Source organism: Vidua chalybeata, chromosome 18 (genome assembly GCF_026979565.1).
Source record: "Vidua chalybeata isolate OUT-0048 chromosome 18, bVidCha1 merged haplotype, whole genome shotgun sequence".
NCBI classification, from domain to species: domain Eukaryota; kingdom Metazoa; phylum Chordata; class Aves; order Passeriformes; family Viduidae; genus Vidua; species Vidua chalybeata.
Window position 1 is genome coordinate 6,380,492 of NC_071547.1, and position 21,822 is coordinate 6,402,313.

General features: G+C 44.4%; 1 long non-coding RNA gene across 1 annotated transcript; it reads left to right on the forward strand.

Annotated features, from left to right (window-relative positions):
- Positions 1-15,370: 15,370 nt before the first annotated feature.
- Positions 15,371-16,235, forward strand: LOC128797334 (uncharacterized). The gene is made up of 2 exons (XR_008434093.1): positions 15,371-15,579; positions 15,679-16,235. It is a non-coding gene; the product is annotated as an uncharacterized LOC128797334 (long non-coding RNA).
- The last annotated feature ends 5,587 nt before the right edge of the window (positions 16,236-21,822 follow it).

Genomic DNA, 21,822 nt, shown 5'->3' on the forward strand with positions numbered 1-21,822 from the left:
TACCAGCATCTCAAGCTCATATCATATCTCCCTCCAGAACAAGTTCACTGATGAAAACTCATCTGCAAAGAGGCTGTGATATTAAACTGAGCTGACAGCAGACCAGTGACTGCCACACTCCCCAGCCCCTGGCAAGTAGCAGGTTAATTGTGAAGTGTTATTCATTCAGCTTGAAGGAAAACTGTTCAAAACATAGCTGGTTTTGTTAGCACAGCTTTACACAGTGCTTATAAATGAGGAACTGGACAAGAAATGTGAATACACTGTTTCTCAAACAAAACACACATAAAAGAGTGAAACTCCCCTCCAACTTCAAGGGAAAAGTGTCTCATTTGCTGATGCCAAATACTGATTTAAAACACTGACAGACCCAGACCACTAAAACTTCCCGTAATAAACTGTGGTTTTCAGTGTTGGTAAAAAACCTCAAAACACAACAGGAAATGAGGCAAAGGGTTTGTTTTGTTTCCCCTACTGGTGCTTATATCAAAGGGAAATCGTTATTGTCTATTGCTAAATCCATAACTCAGAAAAAAAGACCTGATCTTCCCACTCCCCTGCCCCAGCCCCTCTCCCACACTCCCATGTGCCCAGGGGAGCTGCACCACTGAAAGAGGCACAGGTCTAGGTCATGCCAGGTGCAAATGAAAGCAGAAGTCTGGTGTTTTTTTTTGAAAAAACCTTCCAAAACCGCTTTTCTTTTCTGTCAGCTGCACACTGCCAGCACCACCACCATCATTACCACTGGGGCCTTTGGGTTTAAAAGTTTTTAGTGGCTTTTTGACTCTCTGCTGCATGTATTGATATTTTTAATCTCTCTGCTGAAATGTTTCATAGTCCCATGGGGCTTTTCTCTCTCCAAGCATAGGAAACCAACACCCATAAAGTTTTTTTCCAACTCTGAATTGAGTGTGAATGTAAGTATTTGAGGTTGCACTCCCAGTCTTGGGGACCAATCACACTTCTGGGCTAAGCTAAGTTTTACAAAACTTGAAATGTAAAAATATGCTTTTTGCAATGATTTCTGCCTAGAAACGATAAATAATTTTTTTTAATCCATAGAAATATTGCAGACACATTTCCCCAACTGTGTTCAAATTAGCTATGAAAGGAGCCTGCTAAGCAAGGCAGTATTAGCACGTGTAGCAGAGCAGCTCACTGCAGCGTTCATCTGCCTCTGCCACACTGCATTTATCCCCAAAGGACAGCAAACACACAGGACCAGCTCTCTGGAGTGAGAAGTGCTGCTGTTCTGTGAACAGAATCCAGCACGAGCAGCTGTAGATAGTAAAGGGGAAAAAAGAAATAGAAATTACCTTAGTTTTGAAGACAGAGTCCAAAAAAATCGCAGCAAAGATCCCCAAGCTGCGTCACTTTGGAGCTCAGCCAGAAGGTGCCATAAATAAGGTCTGGAGGGCAGGATGCATTAGGGAGGCACGAGGACAGTGTTCCCATGAACAGAGATGGCAATCTCTGCTCAGCTGCAAAGGGCTGCAGCTGCTGAATAATTGCTTCAATAGCAGTGGTTTCAGAGAGGGCTTATCAGCCCGCCCTGTCCTGCCCTTGGAGTGGGAGGTTAAGGTCCAGGGACAGAGACAAATTTAGAGGGACAAAGAGATGATAAGTAGAAGGAAGAGGAAGGCCTCAGCTTGCTTCCCATTCCACTTCTAGTTTAGAGAGATAAGGATCCTTTTCTTTTTGTCAGAGCAATAAAAGGGAAATGGATTAACTGTGTTGGCCAGGATTTTCACTGTGGAGCTTGAGGGAGGGGGAACAGCCAGCCTGGGCTGTGACTCTCTCCTGATGTCTGACTGTGGCATTACTGATACCAGCTGTCCTGGAGGTGAGCAAAGCCTCTTCCAAATGGGAATTCACCTCAGTGTAGCTACTCACTTTTTAAGGTGAAAAAAAAAAAAAAAATTACTGGTTTGTATACTTTTGCCAGAGCAGATGGGATTTTTTTAGCAAAAAAACTAGCACAGATTTATTAGCTGGGGCACAGCAGTGAGCTGATGCTACTCTACAGCTTCCAGGAAGCAATAAAGCAATGCCCAGCAGTTCAGCACACAGGAGCTCATCTGTGTCTGTTCTGGCCTGAAATAAGACCCCTTAAGAGCATTAAAAATAAAAAATAAATAAAAATACACCTTTTAAACCTGCATCTAGCAGCAGTGAGACAGAGGGCAGGTAAGTAGGAAGAGGGAACCCAAAAGCTTCAATGAAAAATTTATGCTCCCTTCATTTTCAGGAAGAAAATATCCAGCAGTACATTGTGCTAACACAGCACTGCTGTACTTAACAAAAAAAAAAAAAAAAAAACAACAACTTTGCAGTGGGTTCTCCTCTTGGCAGCAAAGCTGCACTCTGCTTCTGGGCTGAGGCTTGTGGAGAGACCATGTGCCCTCAGCCTGGACCTCCCACTTCATTGCACTGCTGGGAAGGGCACCGTGGAGGGGCACAGATGATTATCTTAGAACAGCATTTTTTAGTGGTTATCCATGGCTACACTCAGTTTTGTCAAACAGTACAGCACTGGGATGATGTCACTTCTTAAACCACAGTTTAGCATAATTCTTAGGTGCCTCATTGAACTCACAGGAAATTAAGCAGATGATTATCTAATCAAGAGCACAAACTGCAATAATTTCCCCTTATCTCCTCATCAGCCTAAGATCTCAAAGCAATTTACAGAATGAGTGAGTCAAGACATGTAGCTCATCTCCAAGGGATGGTACTGTGCCATTCTACAGATAGAGAAACTGAGGCACAGGAAACAAACTTTCACTTTACACTGTGGAGACTCATCCAAACCAAGGTGGGTGACTGTCGCCGTTGAGCAGGACAGGAACAAAAGACTCCAAGTTAGAAGGCAAAGAGAATGAACTGATTTATTTCAAATGTTCCGCTCTATATATAGAGAACATTGTGCAGATTAATTTCATTGGTCTTAGAGTAAAAACATCCCACACCATCAGTGTGCAGTGAATGATGCACGGTGGCAGAACGTATCTATAAACAATGTGAACAACAAGGTAGATTAGAGAATTATTTACATTCTTTCCCACCTGCTTCCCAGGCTCTCGCCAGGTTAGAAAAACCTTTCTCTTCCTCTCTGACTGAGCTGAGAATATCCACAGGTGACAGTTGAAATGGGAGGACGAAGGGAATAGGGACAGCCCCAAAAGCCTGAGTTACAGATCAAAGGTGGATCAGAGCAGGAGAGGCCTCAGGAGCAGGCGCTGCTCGGTGCAGCCATGGCTCTGCTCTCCCAGGCAACACAGAAAGTCTCTCTCCCTACATCAGTAGGTACAACACACGTGTTGCTCTGTGAAATCCATTCCTACACCACACTGGTGACTTACCAGCCCTCTGCAGCAGGGGAGGGGTGATGGATTCACATTAACATGCATCCCGGGAAGCAGGCACATCCCCAGGGGAGCAGCATGATTCATTTTTAATGATACTTCCCCGAGTCTGTAGGCCCATAAGCCAAGAATTACAAGCCTTGAAAGTCATCACTGCTGACTGGGCTGTTGTTGGTGAAGGAGGGTTTCCAGCCCAAGTGGGAGTCGTTACAGCAGAGGGATCATTTTAAACTAAGTGACAAGAATCTATCAGGGGAAGGAAAATTACACTTTCCAACAACTGAAGAAAAAAAAAAAAAAAACAACAAAACACACTTCCTGCCAGAAATTCTGATTCAGAAACAAGACAAGAAGGCAAATTGCGTCCCCCAGTCTACCCGGCATGGAGCAAACCTACACACATAGGTCAGAGGCCTGGCAAGAGCCTGAGGCTAAACTAATTATTGTGATTTGCTCGTCTTTTGTAATTAATCTAGGAAAGGCTTAAGGCTGTTAGCAGCTTTAAAGAAGTAAATCTGAAGGACCAATTAATTAAGAACAGCAGTGCTTAATGAGGACCTTTTGGTTCTCTCATGTTGATTGTTATATTTGTTGAAAGTTAAGTTTCCGCTGTCTGTCAGATCTTGTCTAGTCTTGTAAAATAGATCTTCTTACTTGGTGCTTAACCACTTGACACTGGAACAAAAGCTTTCGATTACAAAGCAATTTGTGGGGATTATAATGGAATGAGCTACGCCCACATTCCCTGATTTAACAATCAATTTCAAGCAATGTTCAGTTCAACCCAGAAGGCTTAAGGATCCTGAAAGTACAGTTTGGATCTCCTGGTTCCCTGCCTCCCGGCTAGACCCCACAGGTGCTGATGGTGGAGCTAGGTTGAAGCATGCACCTCAAATCCTCTGAGAACAAAATAGGGATGTACTTTGCCTTACTCATTCTTCGCTCAAATTGGCAATTAAGCACCCATCTCTCTCCACATTTTCTGTGTGCCAGTCTGGTGCAGACCAGGAAAATCATGGCCTGCTGCACAACCCAGAAGTGAAATTCAGCTGAGCACCACAGAGATACAGACACATCTTTATCCTCTCACACCAAACATCATGGATCCAAACAGTCAAACCACATCCTGAAAGAGATCCTGCACCAGCAGAGCCCTTCACCTGAGGCAAATGCAGTTGGGTGCAAGAGGAACAAGACACTAGAGATGTCACAGCCAGACTTGACAGGAAAGGTCAGTGCTGGTTCTGCTGTGCTCCTCAACACCTTACCTGATTTTCTCACCCATGGAAAAAAAGTTGATGCTTCAGTTTATTTAATTGGAGGAACAAATAATTCACCTCAAGAACAGCCTGTTTTTTTCTGCTTTTGTTAAGATGGATCTCTGAACCAAGTCAGAACAGTTCTTCTGTGGGGGGAAACATGGACAAACACATCACCTAGAGGCCCTGAGCATCTTGGAGAGACCAGCAATATCATTCATCAACTGAGGGAGGCATCTGCCATTCACAAACACCAGGACACCTCTGCCTGTTCTGTCTTTATGCAAGATAAACACAAGCGTTTTGTGCTGGAAGAGAGAGACCAGCAAAGGAGTAAACCAGTGTGAAAGGAACAAAGATCAGGTTACCAGCTTACCTCAGAAACAGTCCTTTGTGAACAGTCCTATTTTGCTTTGCAAGGAGAGGAGACATACCCATGCTGTTCTCTTTCAGACACCTTCCCTGTCATCTGTCCCCACTGCCAGCATTTTTCACATGCAGCAAATTAATTTTACATTCTCAGCAGGCATCTCTTCTAGAGACCAGCCAACTTCCTGATATTTTCTGTTCAGCTTTTTTATCTGCAGATCTATTTTAAATAAAAAGCTATGTGTTTTACAAAACATGAGTGCCAGTAACACAGAGAAAGAATGTGACATTTTTCTCCCCAGGATATTTTGACTGACACGTGAAAAAGTCTATAATCTTACATAGGCTCAAGCTGCTCATGTTGACATCCAAATGTTTGATGAAAAAGAGCTTGACTGCCTTCCATGAAAGGTGTAGTCTTCTGATTTAGTCTCTTTAGCCCAGAAAAAAAAAAAAATGACCCCAAGCTCTTTCTCAAGGTATTTTATTTTATTCCCCTGTCACAAATGCAGCAGATGAATTGTGGGTGAGTTGACTTCCAACTCCCTAACCAAATCTCCATGCAATACCTTGTTTATTTTCATCATGTTCTTATACTACCAGCTGAGCCTGTTCTGAAAGCCACCTCAGCTCAGTGCTCAGCATGGTGGAAATGCTCCCTGGCTTTTACAGCTATGTGATCATTAACTCAGTGGCCTTCTTAGAAGCTCCTCACAATGATCCCTCATCATCCTCCTGGAGAACCAGCCACCCCTGCAGACAGGGAGCATCTGACTGTGGAAGTGAAAAAGCCTTCCCTATCCCACACCACCACTGTGCTGCCTCATCTCAACGTGAGTCAGCTTTAAACACCTCCCAGACAGCGGCACAAAACTCCAAACAAGAGCTAGAGCAACATTTTATAAATTTTTTGTATCCTCTGGTTCTGTACTTGAGTGAAAGCAAGACAAAAAACATCCCCCAAGGGTTTCCATTCTCAAACACCACAGTGAAAATTCTGCAAGCTTTGAGTCAGTTTTAGACTTATTGTGTCATCAGATATTGGGAGAAACAGGCAGAACTCACCACTGAGCATTGCAGGGCATGGTAAATCTGCTGGAAACTGGGTCTCTCTGAGCAGAAACCCACAAAATCAGCTCTGCCACCCAAAATTGTAGAAGTAGGTGTGTTACCAATGTGAACAAGTTGCTAATCTCTCCAGGATGAAGACAAACACAGATTTCATACTGACCCTTGCAATGTGTCAGCATTTAGGAGTTCAGTTTGTGCCTGAGCCATATCAGTGCATAAGACAGGAAATAATATATGAAAGATAAAAAGCTTATTCTGCAGTGCAGGGAGAGGTCATCTGTCCGTGCTCCACACTAGGTTCTGAATTCAAGCACTGGGGATGGGGAAGCTGGCAGTTCACTGCTGCATCCGTGGACTCAAAATGTGGGATGTGTATCTGTGTCAGCAGGTGTTACCATACTTCACTTCACAGAAAGGAAAACTTGGGGCAAACAGTGGAAGAGGGAGATTTTTTTCTGGTTCATGCAGATACACAGAAGTTGACTGAGGGAACTGATGGTGGGGGGGTAAATGCACCTCTTCTGATCCTGGGTTTGGACATGAATAAGGTAATTTTGAAAACTGCAGAGCTAGAAGAGATTGCTACAGAGTCACAGCAGGGCTAATGCCTGAAAGGACCAGGGCCTTAGGATTAGCTCTGAGCATTTCATGGTCACTTAACTGTGGCTAACCCCAGTTTTGATTTATTTTAGGAAAAAAAAAAGTGGGGGGTGTGGGGGAAGGACATTTCACTGCAGAGCTGTTAAAAAACAGGGCTAGCCTGAGGGATGAGGCTGGCAAAACCCTACTCTTATATTTAATATTAGTACAAGCACAACTGGGCATTGCTGGACCCAACCAGCCTCAGAGCTGCAAGGGCTGGATGTTTATATGTGCTCTGAGACCAGTTTCTTGCAGAGCTCCTGGTCTGAGAAAGCAAATATTTACACACAAGTGTTCCCCTGCTTATGTCCCTGTCCCCCAGCCCAGCACAGCCGGTCTGGCTCTGACCCAGCTGGGCACCCCCAGAGCCCATCCCTGCCCCAGGCAGGGCCCCAGAGCCAACCTGCTCCAGATCCTGGTCCTGTCAGCCCTCCCAGGGAACAAGAGCAAACACAGCCTGCACAGAGGAGATCAACACCCAGAGGTGAAGTCAACAATTTGTGTCTGTTGATACAAACCCAAGCAGACAGAACCGTCTGCCACAGCACAAACAGGAGCCCAGCCCTGCCTTTTAACTTCACTTTCTACAGGACACTGGGCTTCTTTTCTTTAGCACTCTTTAACTGAGTGCTAAATATTAAAATCACTAAGATATTTTTCTTCTCAGCATAAGGTTTCCCAGAACTCATTTTCCAGCAGATCTCAGCCTGATGGTCAGCAGTTTTGCATAAACACACACACACACACATCAGCTTCACAACTTCCCAACCATAAATGCAAGACAGGCAGAAGACTGGCAAGCTGGTGATTGCTCTGATGGCAACTGGGAAGGGAACAAAAAATCCTGATCCAGCAAGGTTAATTCCTTGTTTGTTCAGCTCAACTTGGTAAAGACCATGGCAGCATCTGGCTGCTTCTAAACAGAGAGGACAGAAGTGCATGAGCATCTGATTTGTTGAGTATTATCCCTCCAGACCTGGGCCTCAGCACCTCTCTAGGACTGTGATTTTTGCATATTCACTTCAGAGTAGGGCCCTCCTGGGAATGAGGGAATCCAGCAGTCACTGGAAACACTGACTCCCTGCAAATCACAAAGTAGAAAATAGTGTATAGTGATTGGTTTTGCCATAATTCAGAGTAAATAAAAATCTAGTAAGATAATCAGGAAGGGAACATCTAAATGCTGTCTGTTTTATGCAGGACAAGAACACTTGTTTGGAAGCAATCAGAAGATGCTTGATAACATGTTTGCAGCTGTGTCACTGATGACCTATCAGTCTCCTCACATATGGAGATGGATGTCAAGGCTGAGCCATTGTGTATTCTTGAGATACAAAGGAGAATACTTTGAAAAGTAGTCCCAGAGCACTCCAGTCATCACCATGAGATGAAGTACAATAAGACATGTGAAAAGCTGTGGCAGTTGTTTTATGTCTCATATGTGTCTTTGTGAATAGCAGCTTCAGTAATTTATGTTCCTGGTTGAAAAGCTTTTTGTGGCCTTAATACACAGAGTGGTTAACCCTTCTAACTCCTCAGCTCAAGAATCTGTACAAGTCACTGAAGACAAATAGCACCATCCTTGGCTCCATCTCCAGCATCCTTTTTTACAGCTGCACACCAACATCCCTTATTTTCCAGGCATATAGACTGGCTGCAACCCTGAAGCACAGAAGATACTTCAGAATACTTCTTTTAGGGTATCAACACATTAATTTCTCTACCCTTCTGCCACCTACCTCTCCCTCAACATCCTTTGTTTTGTTCCTTTGGTGCTCCATCCTCTCCTTCCTGAAGAATTAATCTTTTCCCTTTGCTGCCTGTACATAGCTTGCCACCCAATCCTTCCTGCAAACATTTTGCAAGGGAACAATTCTCTACAGATCAATTCAACACAATTTCCAGTCTTTTTGGGCAAATTCAGGTCTTTCAGAATGACCTCAACAAATCATATTGAGATACAAAGAAACCCAAGTTGCACCCATCAGCTACTCACACTTTTTAGCTGGTAGGATTTCGATAGAAGCACTTGCAGTGGTTTTGCATGTGTGTGAACATGCACACAATGAAGGAGGTGATTAAGAGAACAGCATCACCCAAAAAAAGAACAGAGAGAATAATTTGTTGTAATAATATCAGTAGAACAAGAATTTTTATTGCTATGTGCTGTAAAACCAAAATAACCCTATCTTTAACTTGTAACGGGCATTACCTCTTGCCTACATGCCTCTATCCACCCTCAGCCTGCACTGGCCTGTGCCCAACTCTGTGGGGCTGAGAGTCAACAAAACCCTCAGAGAGCCAGTGCAGGGACAGGAGATGCACTGAAACCCTCTGAGGTGTTCACACATCTGCAGGAGAAAGTGACACTGCCTCTGTTACACCCTGCTGCCACCACATGTCACTGTTACGACAGAATGGCAATGAGTGACAGGGATTTTTAGGGAAGGCTCTACATTTCTCATGGAGGTGGACCCCACAGTCCTCAAGAGCTGCCCGCAGCTGTAGCTCAGCCAGAGGTACAGCTCTCCTGACACAAGTGCAGCATCAGGGCCTCAATAGCATTTGGGCCAAGATGAAAGCAGCAACAGAAGAAAAACACATGCTTGGAAGAGGGAAAAGGGGGGGAAATAGATGTGAGAAAAAGGATGTCAAGGGGAAGGACAAAGAGCAGTGACTAAAGATCACTTGCAAGCAGAACAAAGTTAGGTTCTTACCTCTGACAGTGTCTATCAGCAGTGAGCAATTTCACAGCAACACAACCATGTCTGTTTTAATGCTAACAACAGCAACAACAAAAAAAAGAAACTTCAGTGTGCCCAAAATTAATAGCAGCTAAGCAGGGACCACTACTAGCTGCACTTTGCTGGTGTGTTGGCAGCCCATCAGAAGCACAGCTCTCAGCAGCACTGTGACAGCACAGGATAAAAAAGCCATTTTCAGAATCTTCCCCCCCTGCTCCTGCCCCTGCAGCCACAGGAGACCCTCTGCTCCAGTGCAGGTTCTGGAGCATCTTGTGCTTGGCCTTGTGTGCTGGCCTCGTTTCTAGTTATGAGATCTGGGAGACTCATTTGAGATTAAACAAAGGACTAAAGATTAGGTGTTCTGTAATTTAGTACTTCCTTTGCCTGCTTTATGTTTAGCAGCTTTTGGCAGAGGAAAGGAGCAGCAGCAGCCAAGATGGGCTCTCTCTGAATCCACACAACCTAACCAGAAACAAGAGCATATACTTGACTCTAGTTAGCAAGAGAATTTTCATCCAGGGTCCCTTTCCAAACACTACACTTGCATTCATTTTGCCATCAAGCCATGTGGTTGTTTAACTAGGCTCATGGAAAACACATTAAAAAATAAACCATAGAGCAGATCCAGATGTTTTGAAATGCTAAACTTAGTGCCTCACACTCTTCCCTCCTCATCCAGCTTAAAAAAATTCCTGAAAAACTCAAAAGCATTCCTGAACTGGTTTGTCATGAGCCATTACTTCATACCAAAAAGTATACTCTAGCACAGACTTAAATAATCAATCTTTTAGCCATAAACACAATTACCAAAACACTTTGAAGGTTTGGATCAACTTCATGAAAGGATAAAAATTCTCTGCTCTCTCTCCTATTTTAAGTGAGAGACTTGTTTCCAATAAAAGTTTCTTTCCACATTGAAAATATACACGGAGAAGCAGGATGATATCCCTGAGTTCCAATCTCAAGATGATGCAGTAGGCAAGGAAGGCTGGAAAAGAAGGAGGCAAAGGCACGTCACACATGGTTTTCAAGGTGTTATGCACAAAGCAGGAGAAACAGAGCCCAGCAGCATTGCCCTGCTATAATACCCTCAAAATGGGAAGAAAAATTTTTGCCAGTTGTACTTAGTTCTGCAGTCAGGTGCCATTTCCATGTTACTCCTTTGTCCCACTCCTACATTTTATTTCCAATACAAAGATTTTTAACCTGATCTCCTTCCCTTGAGCTGTCCAGGAACCTCCTCAATTCCCTCCCCACACCACATGTCAGACTCTTAATTTAAATAGCTGCCAGGCCAGAATCAATTACCTCATTTTTCCCCCTTTCTTTTCCAGGTATTCTTCTAATGGTTCCTAAGCTCTCTCCCAGAATATTTCCTACAGCTTTCAGGCAGTTTGAGAAACAATGGAGATCACAATCTATTTTTTATAATCCTAGATGTGGTAATTGAAGCCTTACATCCCTGAAAAGCAGCTGAGGGTTGTTCACTGGATGAATGTCAAGTGCATGAATACATCCAGCTTCACATTCAGCCATGAAAAGCTTTACTGGGAAAGACATTAAGCCTAGGTCACCACAATGAGACAACTGAGGTGATGGCCACCTTCTTCATCCCTCAGGCCCAGTTTTCAGATTTATTTATGCACAAATACCAAGAATGAATGAGCCAGCTTGTCCAGGTGCTTTTGAGAATGCCCTGAAGGTACTCATCACCAGCTATAAGCACTTCACTACCTCTGAAGCCTTGATCCACAAGCTCTCCTTTACATATGGAGCACAGAAACCCTATAAGCCACCCAAACCTCCTAAAAAATGAGGGGTTTTAGCCAATGGGATGGTCTTTGCTTCAAAATCATCCACTGAGATACATAAAAAGGAAAGGGGAAATTATATTTTTTTTCTAATAAAGCTTGCATAAAAATGTCAATATAGTATTCCTAATATCAAAACTCTGGTCATGTCTGTGTATCCTCTCTGCACTCTTCTCCCTCTTTTCCCCCAACCCATCAGGTGGTGCCACTTTATCCAGGCCAGTTTGTGGTCAGTGTAAATCTTACATGCATCAGTGAAGATTTCCCCAACAGAGTTTCCTGTAAAAACAAAGGATCTGAGTCTTTGAGACTTAACTACACATTGCACATCAGCTTTAAAATCAGCTCCAAAACATTTGGAAATTGTTACAGTCCGCTGGCTCTGTAATTATAAAAAGCTGAAATTACTTTTGAAGCTTCATTTAGAGAAGACTAATGCTGCAATTACTCAACAGAGCCCTTTGCAGCCTGATTATCAATGAGGGTTCCTGTCTGCACAACCTGAGGCACAGAAGGGCAGGACACCACGAGCCACCACCCCCAGGCACCTCTCGTTAATGTGCTCCCCCCATAAAACAACCCGCTATCAGCTAAGAAAATAATATATTGCATGCTGGTTTAACTGTAATTTAGTTTCCATGTAAAGCAGCGCATGCAAGAGGGCACTGAGAAAAGCTGGAATGTTTTACAGAAGAGGCCAGCAAATTGTGACTCAGCTGTATGGGGGTGATTAGCACCTGCCTGTCGGTACAAAGCAGCAAAGCCCACAAACCATGAGCTCAGCGTTTGGCCCAATGCAGAGACTGAAAGGCCTTAAGTTTTCCTGGGCAATAAATCCAGTGATTACTGAGATTATTATAACTCAAATTAGCTCTCAACGTGGTTTTTTTTTTTTTTTTTTTTTTTTTTTTTTTTTCCCTAAAAGCACAAATAGCCCAGTTGGGCACAAGCCTTAAAGGTATTGCTTCCTGTGGGAAGGAGAGATGAGTCACATAGGAAAACCTGATCCTATGACCTCTACTCCACTCACATGAGTAGACTCTAAGCCTGGTGAATCTGCTCAGCAATCAAAAACTCTCAAATTTTACAGATGTTTGTGATGAGAAAAACTTCTTCAGTTAAAAAAAATATAAAAAATGACAATTTTTCTCTCTAAATGTTGTTCTTTCAATACACACACACAAGTAAATTCATTCTGCCAGCAGAGAACAACTTTTTAGCAATTTACTGACAAGCAAATAGTTTTGCCAGACACTTTAGCAAAATGAAAATACAGTTAAAAATAATTCCTAAGGAAAAACAACAGTTTATTTTGTTGGAGGGCTGGGTTGGCTCAGCTTGGGTTTGAGTTTTGTCTTGTTTGTTTTTCTTTGTTTGTTTGTTCTGTTTGTTTGTTGTGGGAGTTTTTTTTACTCTGTCAGACTCATTTTAATTACAAAGCTAATAGTGAGAGTAAAGATTGCAAAATTAAGGTCCTTGAGTTATTTGGTTGCTTTCAGCAAAACACACAACAGCCAAGGAGACTGTTCTTCCCCATGAGGAAGATGCTGTGCAAGGGCCACCACGAGCCCTGGTGCACCCAGCTGACATGCAGAAAAAGTATTTGCTAGGAAATCTGCTAGGTCATAATGTTATTCATCCTCCAATTTATAAATGCTGTAAATTAGGAAAAAAAATAGAGTTGCTGCTGTGGCAAAAATGCTGGTTAGATGCAGACAGGGTTATAAAACTAGGCAGAAGCATCAGTCTTCTCCCACAAACACACAGGCAGTGAGGAAGAGGAAGGCAACTTCCCACCCAGTTACTTCTTGCACGTTTGGCTCTAATTCTTTTTACAGGCATGCAGCCCTTTCTCATCGATGGAGCTGTGTGAGGAAGGCCCTAAATTCTTGTCTGTTTGTTAATATTGACTATCCTGGAGAGTGAAAAAAGTCATTCTTCTGCCTATCAGTGCCAGGGAGACGATGAGCTTAGCAGGAAAAAGAGCAGAGGCAGGATAACAAACATCTCCATCTCCCAGCACCTGCAGGGAGCTGGGGGAACACCTGGCATCAGCCTCGGTGCTGCTCAGAGGCTGCTGATGGTCTCTGCACATCCAGCAGCAGCTGGCTGCCTGCAGCACACCTGGGGTTCAGCACCCAGCCGGTCCCCCAAACATGAACCGCTTTGAACAGCACACTGCGGCCTCAACACGGCTGCAAACATCCCTGAACCAACACCCTGCAGCTCGAGGAGGGCTGGGGCAGACAGGGCGTTGCCACACGTCTTCAAGCAGACACCACCTGGGAGAGAATAAAAGGCAGCACTTTCTCCTTGGGTAATACTGACACTTTCACTTAATTAAAAGCGTTTAATAGGCATCTCCCTCCCTCACACCTCCCTGCTAGCAGACACTTATTCAGAGGCGGAAGATTAACAACACTTTTGCTACTTTGATGGTACCCAGCACAAATTAAAAGTTTAATGAATCTAGTTAGTCACTTCAAGTACAATGCCTTTTGTGTTACATTACTAGGGTTTTTTTTTTTTTTGTTTGGTTTTTTTTGGGTTTTTTTTTTTTTTGTTTTTTTTTTTGTGTTTTTTTGGGGTTTTTTTTTTTGTAGCCTGACACCCAAACTAGAAAGCAATTGGATACTTGTGTGCTCACAGCGTTCAAATTTTCTCTGTTAGTGTAAACCTGCCCTAAAGCTTTGACTCAAAGTTGTGAAGCCACAGGTATATGAGGAGGGGGAATAATTGTTATGCAAAATTATCAACATCACTGCTTTATAGTTCTGTTTACCTCAGGGGCTCCTTTCAATGCCATGTCCTGTTTGGAAAGTCAACTTTGAACCAAAACAGATACAGCACCACAGCAACCACAAAGTCAGCCTGAGTATCCCTGAGGATGGAGATTCCCCATGCCCTCTGGGCCCCAGCTCCAGTGCTAGACCACCCTCATGAGGAAAAATAATTAACAAAACAACAGCAGTTCTCATATTGTAAGGTCAGCAAGGGGATTTGACTGTTAATCTTTTATCAAATGTGCAATCTGAAGCAGCAGTGGTGTGATTGCATTTCTGCCTGAACCCCTGACCTCTGCTGTGCAGGGCTGCCAAGAGCACATGCACAAGAGGGGAAGAGAAACCCTGTCAAGAGCATCTTTGCTTGCTGCCCATTTGCTTGCTGAGGGGTAGGTTGTTCCTCTCCCTTCCCATGGAAGCAAGCTGTTGTTTCACTCCTCTGATAAAGCTGTTGGTGTGGTAAACTGAGCACTGAGAGGCAGAGTTCAGCAGTTCAGGAAGGCAGCTGTGAAGCAGCCCCAGCAGCATAGACTGCTCAACCCATGTCTATTAAAAACCTTGCCCAGAGCTGCTCCCTCTCCACATGGGTTTTTAGGTGCTGCTTTCCTCCCTGGACAGAAGTGCAGCTTGTAAATTGGGAACTGCAGCTACTCCTGTTAACAGGCTTCTCACCGTAAGCTGAGCCACACAGTTCCTCTCTGAATATTTTATCTGTTCCTAGCATCGAGAAAAATTGGCTCCTTCCCCTTGGCCTCCTGTGTTGACCACAAAAATGAAGTTACAGGATAAAGTACCTCCCCAGCAGCAGCACAGCCACATCACCATGAACCAAATCCCCAGTTTAAGCAAAGTTTTTTTAGAGAACCCAGACTTGTGGGCTCAATGAGCTCGTGTGCCCCTGTCTGCCTCTCTCTGCCCATCTCCAAGCTCTCAGACAGGATGCCCAAACATATCAGACATTAAACCCAGATCCAGCAGCCCTCTCAACTCTTCAAGTAATCACTCCCCACCTCCCGTGGTTTCTCTTCTCTCTCTGCAGGGCAGATGCCACTCTCCAGGGCCATGAAACTGTACCTCTATCACATTTTCTCATCTCTATATAAAGTCACAATCCCTTTCTCCCAAAGGCAACCTTGAGACTACAGTAATGCTCGGAAATGAAAAAGCCTATGAAAGGTACAATAATTAAAATTCCATTTTAATTCCTCTGCACAGGGGAAGGAGACAAAGTCTCCAGCACATGTTCTCCCACTACCACAAACAGTTCGTGCATTGTGTTATAAAATTTTTCAGTGCCATTTATTTTTATTTGGCCTGTGAAATACTTTGGGGAAGGCCTCCTTGTAAATGGCCCATAAAATTTGACAGGAACTAAACCTCCTACTGTTTTTGTGACTGATATAAAAGAGAACCAACTTAGTTGGCACCCTTAATGCATGTTTTATGGGAAAAGGAAGACTGTCCCCTGTACGAGCAGTCAGTTCCCGAGCAGGCCGAGCTCAGGCCTGTAAGGATCTTTTGTGGCCTTTTACGAGGTAAGGCTTTCCCTATAAAGTTCGGGCCTCACCACAAACCCACTTCCCTCTGGGCTCATCCATTAATAAGCACTTTCATTAAAATTCCACCTTTCTTAGGGAAACAGCCGAGCTAATTTAACAGGAAATTGACTTTTGCCGTCACCCGCGCGCTCTGGCTGCGGTGACACCGGCTGGCGCTGCCCAGAGACATCCTGCCATTAGCATTTCTCCTTCGTGCATCGATTTGCAAAAGCCACAGAGCTCCTGGCACGGTTTGGGGGAAGAGGAAATGGGACAGTCACGCAGAAGATGCAGCTGCTTTCAGATAAACATTGAGAGGAGATTGATCCCTTGCATCGTCGGCAATCGCCAGCCTCAGGAAAGCACAGGAGCGGTGATGAAACTCGAGGACTGGGTGAAAATAGAGTGGGCTGTGGGTCCAGTCAAACACACAGAAGATGCACAGCAGGAGGAGATCTGTGTAAGGGGGATTAAGTGCAGGACAGGGTCACACAGACTGTGGGCAGGAATCTGGCTGTCAGTCCATGCTATGCAAGCATCATCCTCCTCCTGAGGTGTTACTACAGTACCAAAGGATCAGCCTTGCAAAGAAAAACCCCAACCTCCCGAGACAGACTACATTCCAGAATATAAATTTCATCATCATGCCAATACTTTTGGAGCAGAGTTCATTAAATACATTATATGTATCCTGCATATTGGCAAACTTAAAAGAATTAAGGACTTTTTTGGCTTTATTGTAAAAATCTATTTCATTCTCTTTTGGCTTCCAAGACAAGCTTTCAGGTGGAAGGCTGTACGTAACGCCACTGTATTTAGAAATGAGAAATCAGAAATGACACTGACTCCATCTGTCCATAAAAAAACACAGCATAAAAAATTCTATATGAATTTATTCTGCATTCTAGTGAGGTATCTCTCTGCATTTCACAAGAAAGTGTCCAGGGAAAGTGACAGGTTTATTTTTAGCCTTTCTTTAATCTTTGCAGAGTATGGCAGCAGATTGCAACCCATCATGAGTATCCCAAACTAGGCTGAGATATGCTGCTGAAAAAGAATGGGTTTAGATTGACTGTCATACTGCAAAGATATGGAGATGTTCTTAACAACCAGCCCCACTCCAGCTATAAGAAATTTGATCATATGCATTTCATTCTCAGTGTCACATATAAGTGGGAGATACATTTGTCACTGGATAATACATTCAGAATTAACAAGAAGAACTTGTCAGGTTTTGGCTGCAACCACTGAAGCTAAAGCCTAGAGCGAAATAAACTGTCAGATCAGAGCTTTGTTAAAAGGATTAAACCCATTCTTAAGGGTGGAGCTGTGGAAAAGCTTTTAAGCTTTGTACTTACACCTGAAAGGTTTTAAACCAGGTTTCTAAAAAAGACTGACACAAACCAAATGTTTTAAAAAACAACAGCTAACCTGACCTTGGAAGCAGGACCATCTCCAGGATCAGCTGTGTCATGAGCCCAGCATTGAGCAAATGCTGCTGAAAACCCTGGATCCATCAGGCCGTCACTAATTATTGGCCACATTTCTTGGCATCTGCTCAAGTTGCTGTAGAATCAGTAACTGTTTTGTGGGTTAGTCTCATTACAGACCTACTACAGTAATTGATTTGCACAGTGGCCATGTAGTAACTCATAAAACTTTTCACAGGAGTCCCAATTCTGCAAATATTTCCTCCTGCACTTACGGGGAACAAAGCACCCTCTAGAAGCCAACGAGTTCAGGCACACGCCCAGCCGGCACAGAAGCATTGGGAGGGTAGATCATTGCAGTGCAGCCTTTATGTGAGGGGAAAAAACTCTTTTCCTACATTTAATTAGTTGCAAAATTGCACCACATGATACCCTTGCAACTGAAGTAGGTGTTACCATCCCACTCCCCTGGCAGCTGGGGAGGCAGGGCTGGACTCAGAGGTGCAGGGAGCTGCTCAAGGTCACACAGTAGCTCAGTTATAAATAGTATACAGGTGCCCAGCTCTGAGCTTCCTCACACTGCTTCTGCAGCATTTTGGGAGCATAGCTTCAGCTGCAAACAGGTTTTGAACCTACTCAGTGTTTGGCCTGTCCTGCATCTGCTTCTCTGCAGCAGGGAGGCTGATGGACACCAAAGCAGGTCGGGGGGGGGGCTGCTGCTGCACTGCCAGGGCCCTCCTTACACTGACCCAAAAAATGTGCATCAGGAGTGTCATCTGGAAGCAAGTGAATGGTGGAATCTGCAAGTGAAAACATCCTGCTGCAACCATAATAAATATATCCTACCACAGAGGCCACAACTCCAGCTGTCAAATGAAAGGCTCCACTACTACACATAACCTGTGGGCAGAATCTTCCCAGCACCCGAGTAACATCTGAAACTTCTGCACCTGTAATCAGCCATTGGCCAAGGACAGCCTGGATGGGACCAGCTTCCAGCACCTGGTCTAGTGGAAGGATCTCTCAGGTCCTTTCCAACCCAAACCATCTTATGATCAATAAAATACAAAGTGTGTCCTTCAAATCCCTGGCAAAGCTCAGACATGCAAACAGCTGAGGGTGACCTTTACCTCACCGGTTTGGTCTCAAGGCAAGGATATTGGGCTCTGCAGCTGTGGGAGCTTGTGAGAGTTGAACTTCACAGGACTGGACCCAAGAAAGAAGGGAGAACCAGCTGCAGACCTCCTGGCTTTGCAGCCTCTACAATGCAAGGACAAGGAGCTAGAATGAGTGTGCATCACACAAGCCAGATGTTTTGCCAGAAGTGCCATAAAATGAATACTGATAAGATTAAAGTTTAGTGATTCTGAGAGACATCAGGTAGACCTTTGACACTGTAATGGGATCACAAGAGCTGAAGTCTAATTTCACTACCAAATTGGTACAGTCATCTAGGAATGTGAGCAAGTGTCTTAACTTCTCTGTGTCTCTCTGCCACGTGATAGGATACATCTCCATTGACTTCATCTGTGCAGTTTATCAAGTCATCAGAGCACAGCCTGTTGCTCAGCAGTGCAACCCCCACCGCAGACATTAGCCTTCCATAGCAAGCTCATATTTAATGCTGGCCTCTGAGTGGTGTAGGCATTGCTAAATCATTTTAAGGAATATGTTCAGGCTTCTTAAAGCAAGGAATTCTTGTTTCACAGTTGAAGTCACTTTTGGTTCAAAAAGGCTCAGTTGCCCCACCTGGGAGGAAAAGCATCACAGCTTTTTTAGTGATCAAACCAAGCTCTGCAACCTCCCAACACCTTTAATCATTGTGTGCCATAACTGTGCAGCACCAGTCCCTGTGTGAAACTCTGCTCTCACCCCTCCTGCTTTCTACACCAGCCTGTTTTAGGGCTGGGTTGTTTCACTGTTTTGTTTTGTTTTGGTTTTTTAATATTTTAACTCAATTGTGGTAAACATTGTACACTCACTGAAATACCAATATACCCCTGGCCACCATTCCTGCCAGGTAATTAGGTTTGTTGCTTTCAAAAAAAAAAAAAAAAAAGGAAATAGAAAGCAAATAAAATAAAAAAAGTGTAATTATGGTTTAGAGCTCACTGGTCTAAATTTTTCTGTTCTCAAAAGTCCTCTAGGGAGACAAAGAATGAGCGCTACTTATTGATTTCATCCTCCTAACACTCACACACAAGACTTGCTGGAAAACAGGACCCCTTGCTAGAAATCACCGCTGTCCTCAGCTCCCCCAGGGAAACACAACTGAAGGCACTTGAGTTGAAAAGGGAAAAAAAAAATAGAGAAGAAAAAAAAAAAAGAAAAAGAGGGCAACAGTTTCAGCTTTCATTATAAGCACTGTTATATCAACAATGGCTGGGGAACAAAGGAAGCCATTTCCACTAGTTCCTGCTTCAATTAGTTATTTGAACTAGTGAAGATTGTGCCACTTTATCTCCCCCTTGTAACATAATCATTGTATTTTACATCTCATGAGAAAAAAGGCCTGCCAGAGGACGTTATCTGGCTCTGGGTCATACATCACAGGAGATAACATCGTTATTCATGTCAAAAGGGATGATCAAGGTCTTCCTGTTTTATCAGCGATTAGCCGGGAAAGAAAAGCTGCTGCTGCTGCTGGCCGGGAGCCAGGCGCTGTGCAAATCACAGGAACGGTCCTTCCAAAGCCTTCCAGCCCCGGCTGCTGGGGAGGCGCTGAGCGGCGGCGGAGATCTCCGCAGGGAGGGTCTGATCCTGCTCCCACCTTCGGTACCGCTGCAGCCCCCTGTGCGGAGCAAGGCTGGCAGCCAAGCCAGGCTTGTAACAACTTCGGGTAGTCTGGGAGGCACCCAAGTCCCTTGGGAAGGAGCCAGCCTGTCCTCTCACCCCCACATGCCCTCACCTTGGCTGCTGCCATCTGCGCTTCCCTCCATCTGCTGTTCGCACCGTTCCTGCTCATCCTGTCCACAGATGGCTCTGCGGTAAAGCTGGGGCACAGCTCAGCCTCTGGCTCTGCCACCCGCTGAATTATTCCACTTTCCCTGGAGCTCAGGGCTCTTCACTCCTGAATACTTAGCATATTCCCATTTTAAGCATCTCGAAAAGTTTACCTACTATCTGAGAGCAACAGTAAAACCTACACACCTTATCTCAGCTACAAGCCCAAAGGGAGTGAGAATTCAGTGCCTCGTGCCTCCAACACTAACAAAAAGAAGAAAACGGCTGCCATTTGAAAAATACACCGTGTTGAACTACAGAGGTAAATTCCATGGTGGCTTCCTGGAGCTGCTGAGCTTTATGTGCGTGATGCAGGGTTCATTGAACCAAGAAAGTGTTTCCACTCACTTGCTGAGCTCCAGCACTGTATCCTCTGGCAGTAACACAGCATCATGGAAATACAGTGCCCCAAATCACCAGACAAGGCTCATCTGAGCAGGGCTTTACTGCTTTCTCCCACCCAGCTGGCAATAGAGAGGTCCTTTCACCATCAGTACTGTCATAAATCAAAGCATGTAGAAGATCACATGCATGAGCTGGGTAATTCTTTTAAGAGGAAATATGTACAAGTTCTCAGTGTTGCTAAAATAAAATTTAAAAAAAAAAAAGTGTTTAACAAGCACAGAAACCCGTAAGGCATACACAAGCTCCTGCTGTGGGAAAAGAAAGAAGTCCTTTGAATGCACTCTTGGGATGGATGCATTCTGTAGGTTTTAAAAATCTTCCCAGATTATCCATCATAGGCCAAAGATGAGGAAAGACACACAGGAACTGCTATATCAAAACACTCTAAAGTTATTCCAACAAGTTACCCCAGCTCAGAGCCCAACATGCAATTGTGCTGTTGCAGCAGCCAGCATGAAACTGGAAGAGTGTTAATAGCAAAAATAAAGTGTGAACCAAAAGCTATTAAACCTTGCCATACGTTGAAAATAATAACATAAGAAACCTGAGACTAAGTGCCATTTCCCTTCAAAAGGAGATAAAATGAAAAATGACTCAGCAACTATGAGTCAGGACGGGAAACTTGTCCCAGAGCCAGTGATTGTAGCTGCAGTGGAAATGGGCACAAGGGCTCTGAATTGCTGTGGCTGGCATGCTCATCACTGCCAGCCCTGCCAAACACAACGCGTGACCTGTCTGCAGAGCTGCCCGGGACGAGCTCACCACAGAGAGCTTCACAGAGTCAGATGTTCCTCCAGATGAGTTATGAAAAGGAAACATAACTGCTCAAACAGACCACAAAAATAAGCCCAGTTAAGCCAACACAGCTGGGGCGCTCTCAGGTCACACAGTTAAACAGAAAAACAGCGAGTTTGGGGCACAGGTTTCTTTTTTAGAAGGGGTTGTGGTGGAAGGCTGTGAACAGAACTTTTCTGAGGGCAGAATTTTCCTCCTGCCCAGCCACAGTGCTGAGGTGATGATGTACAGCAACTGTACCCCAAAGTACAACCTAAACTTCGTCATCCTTTTGAGTCTGGGCACAAAAGGACTTGGACTGAGAGGCATCTTGTCTGACCAGCTGAGACAGCTGAGTCATCCCAGCTCTTACAGCAGAGCCATGGCTTGGATTTGCCACAAAATTCATGAAAGCGGAGCTGGAAGCAGCACCCTGGCACCCACTAGAGCTTAAGGTCCTGCAGTGCCCCTCCTGCTCCTCACAGCACAACAAGCAGCAGGTCCCTGCTTCTTTTTCATCTTGGGGATGCATTTTGCTGCCTTGGCACGCTCAGGACCAGGAGGAATCTCCACTGAAGTTTGGCTCAAACTCAGCTGATGTCCCAGCTGCTCATGAGGCAAATCTTGG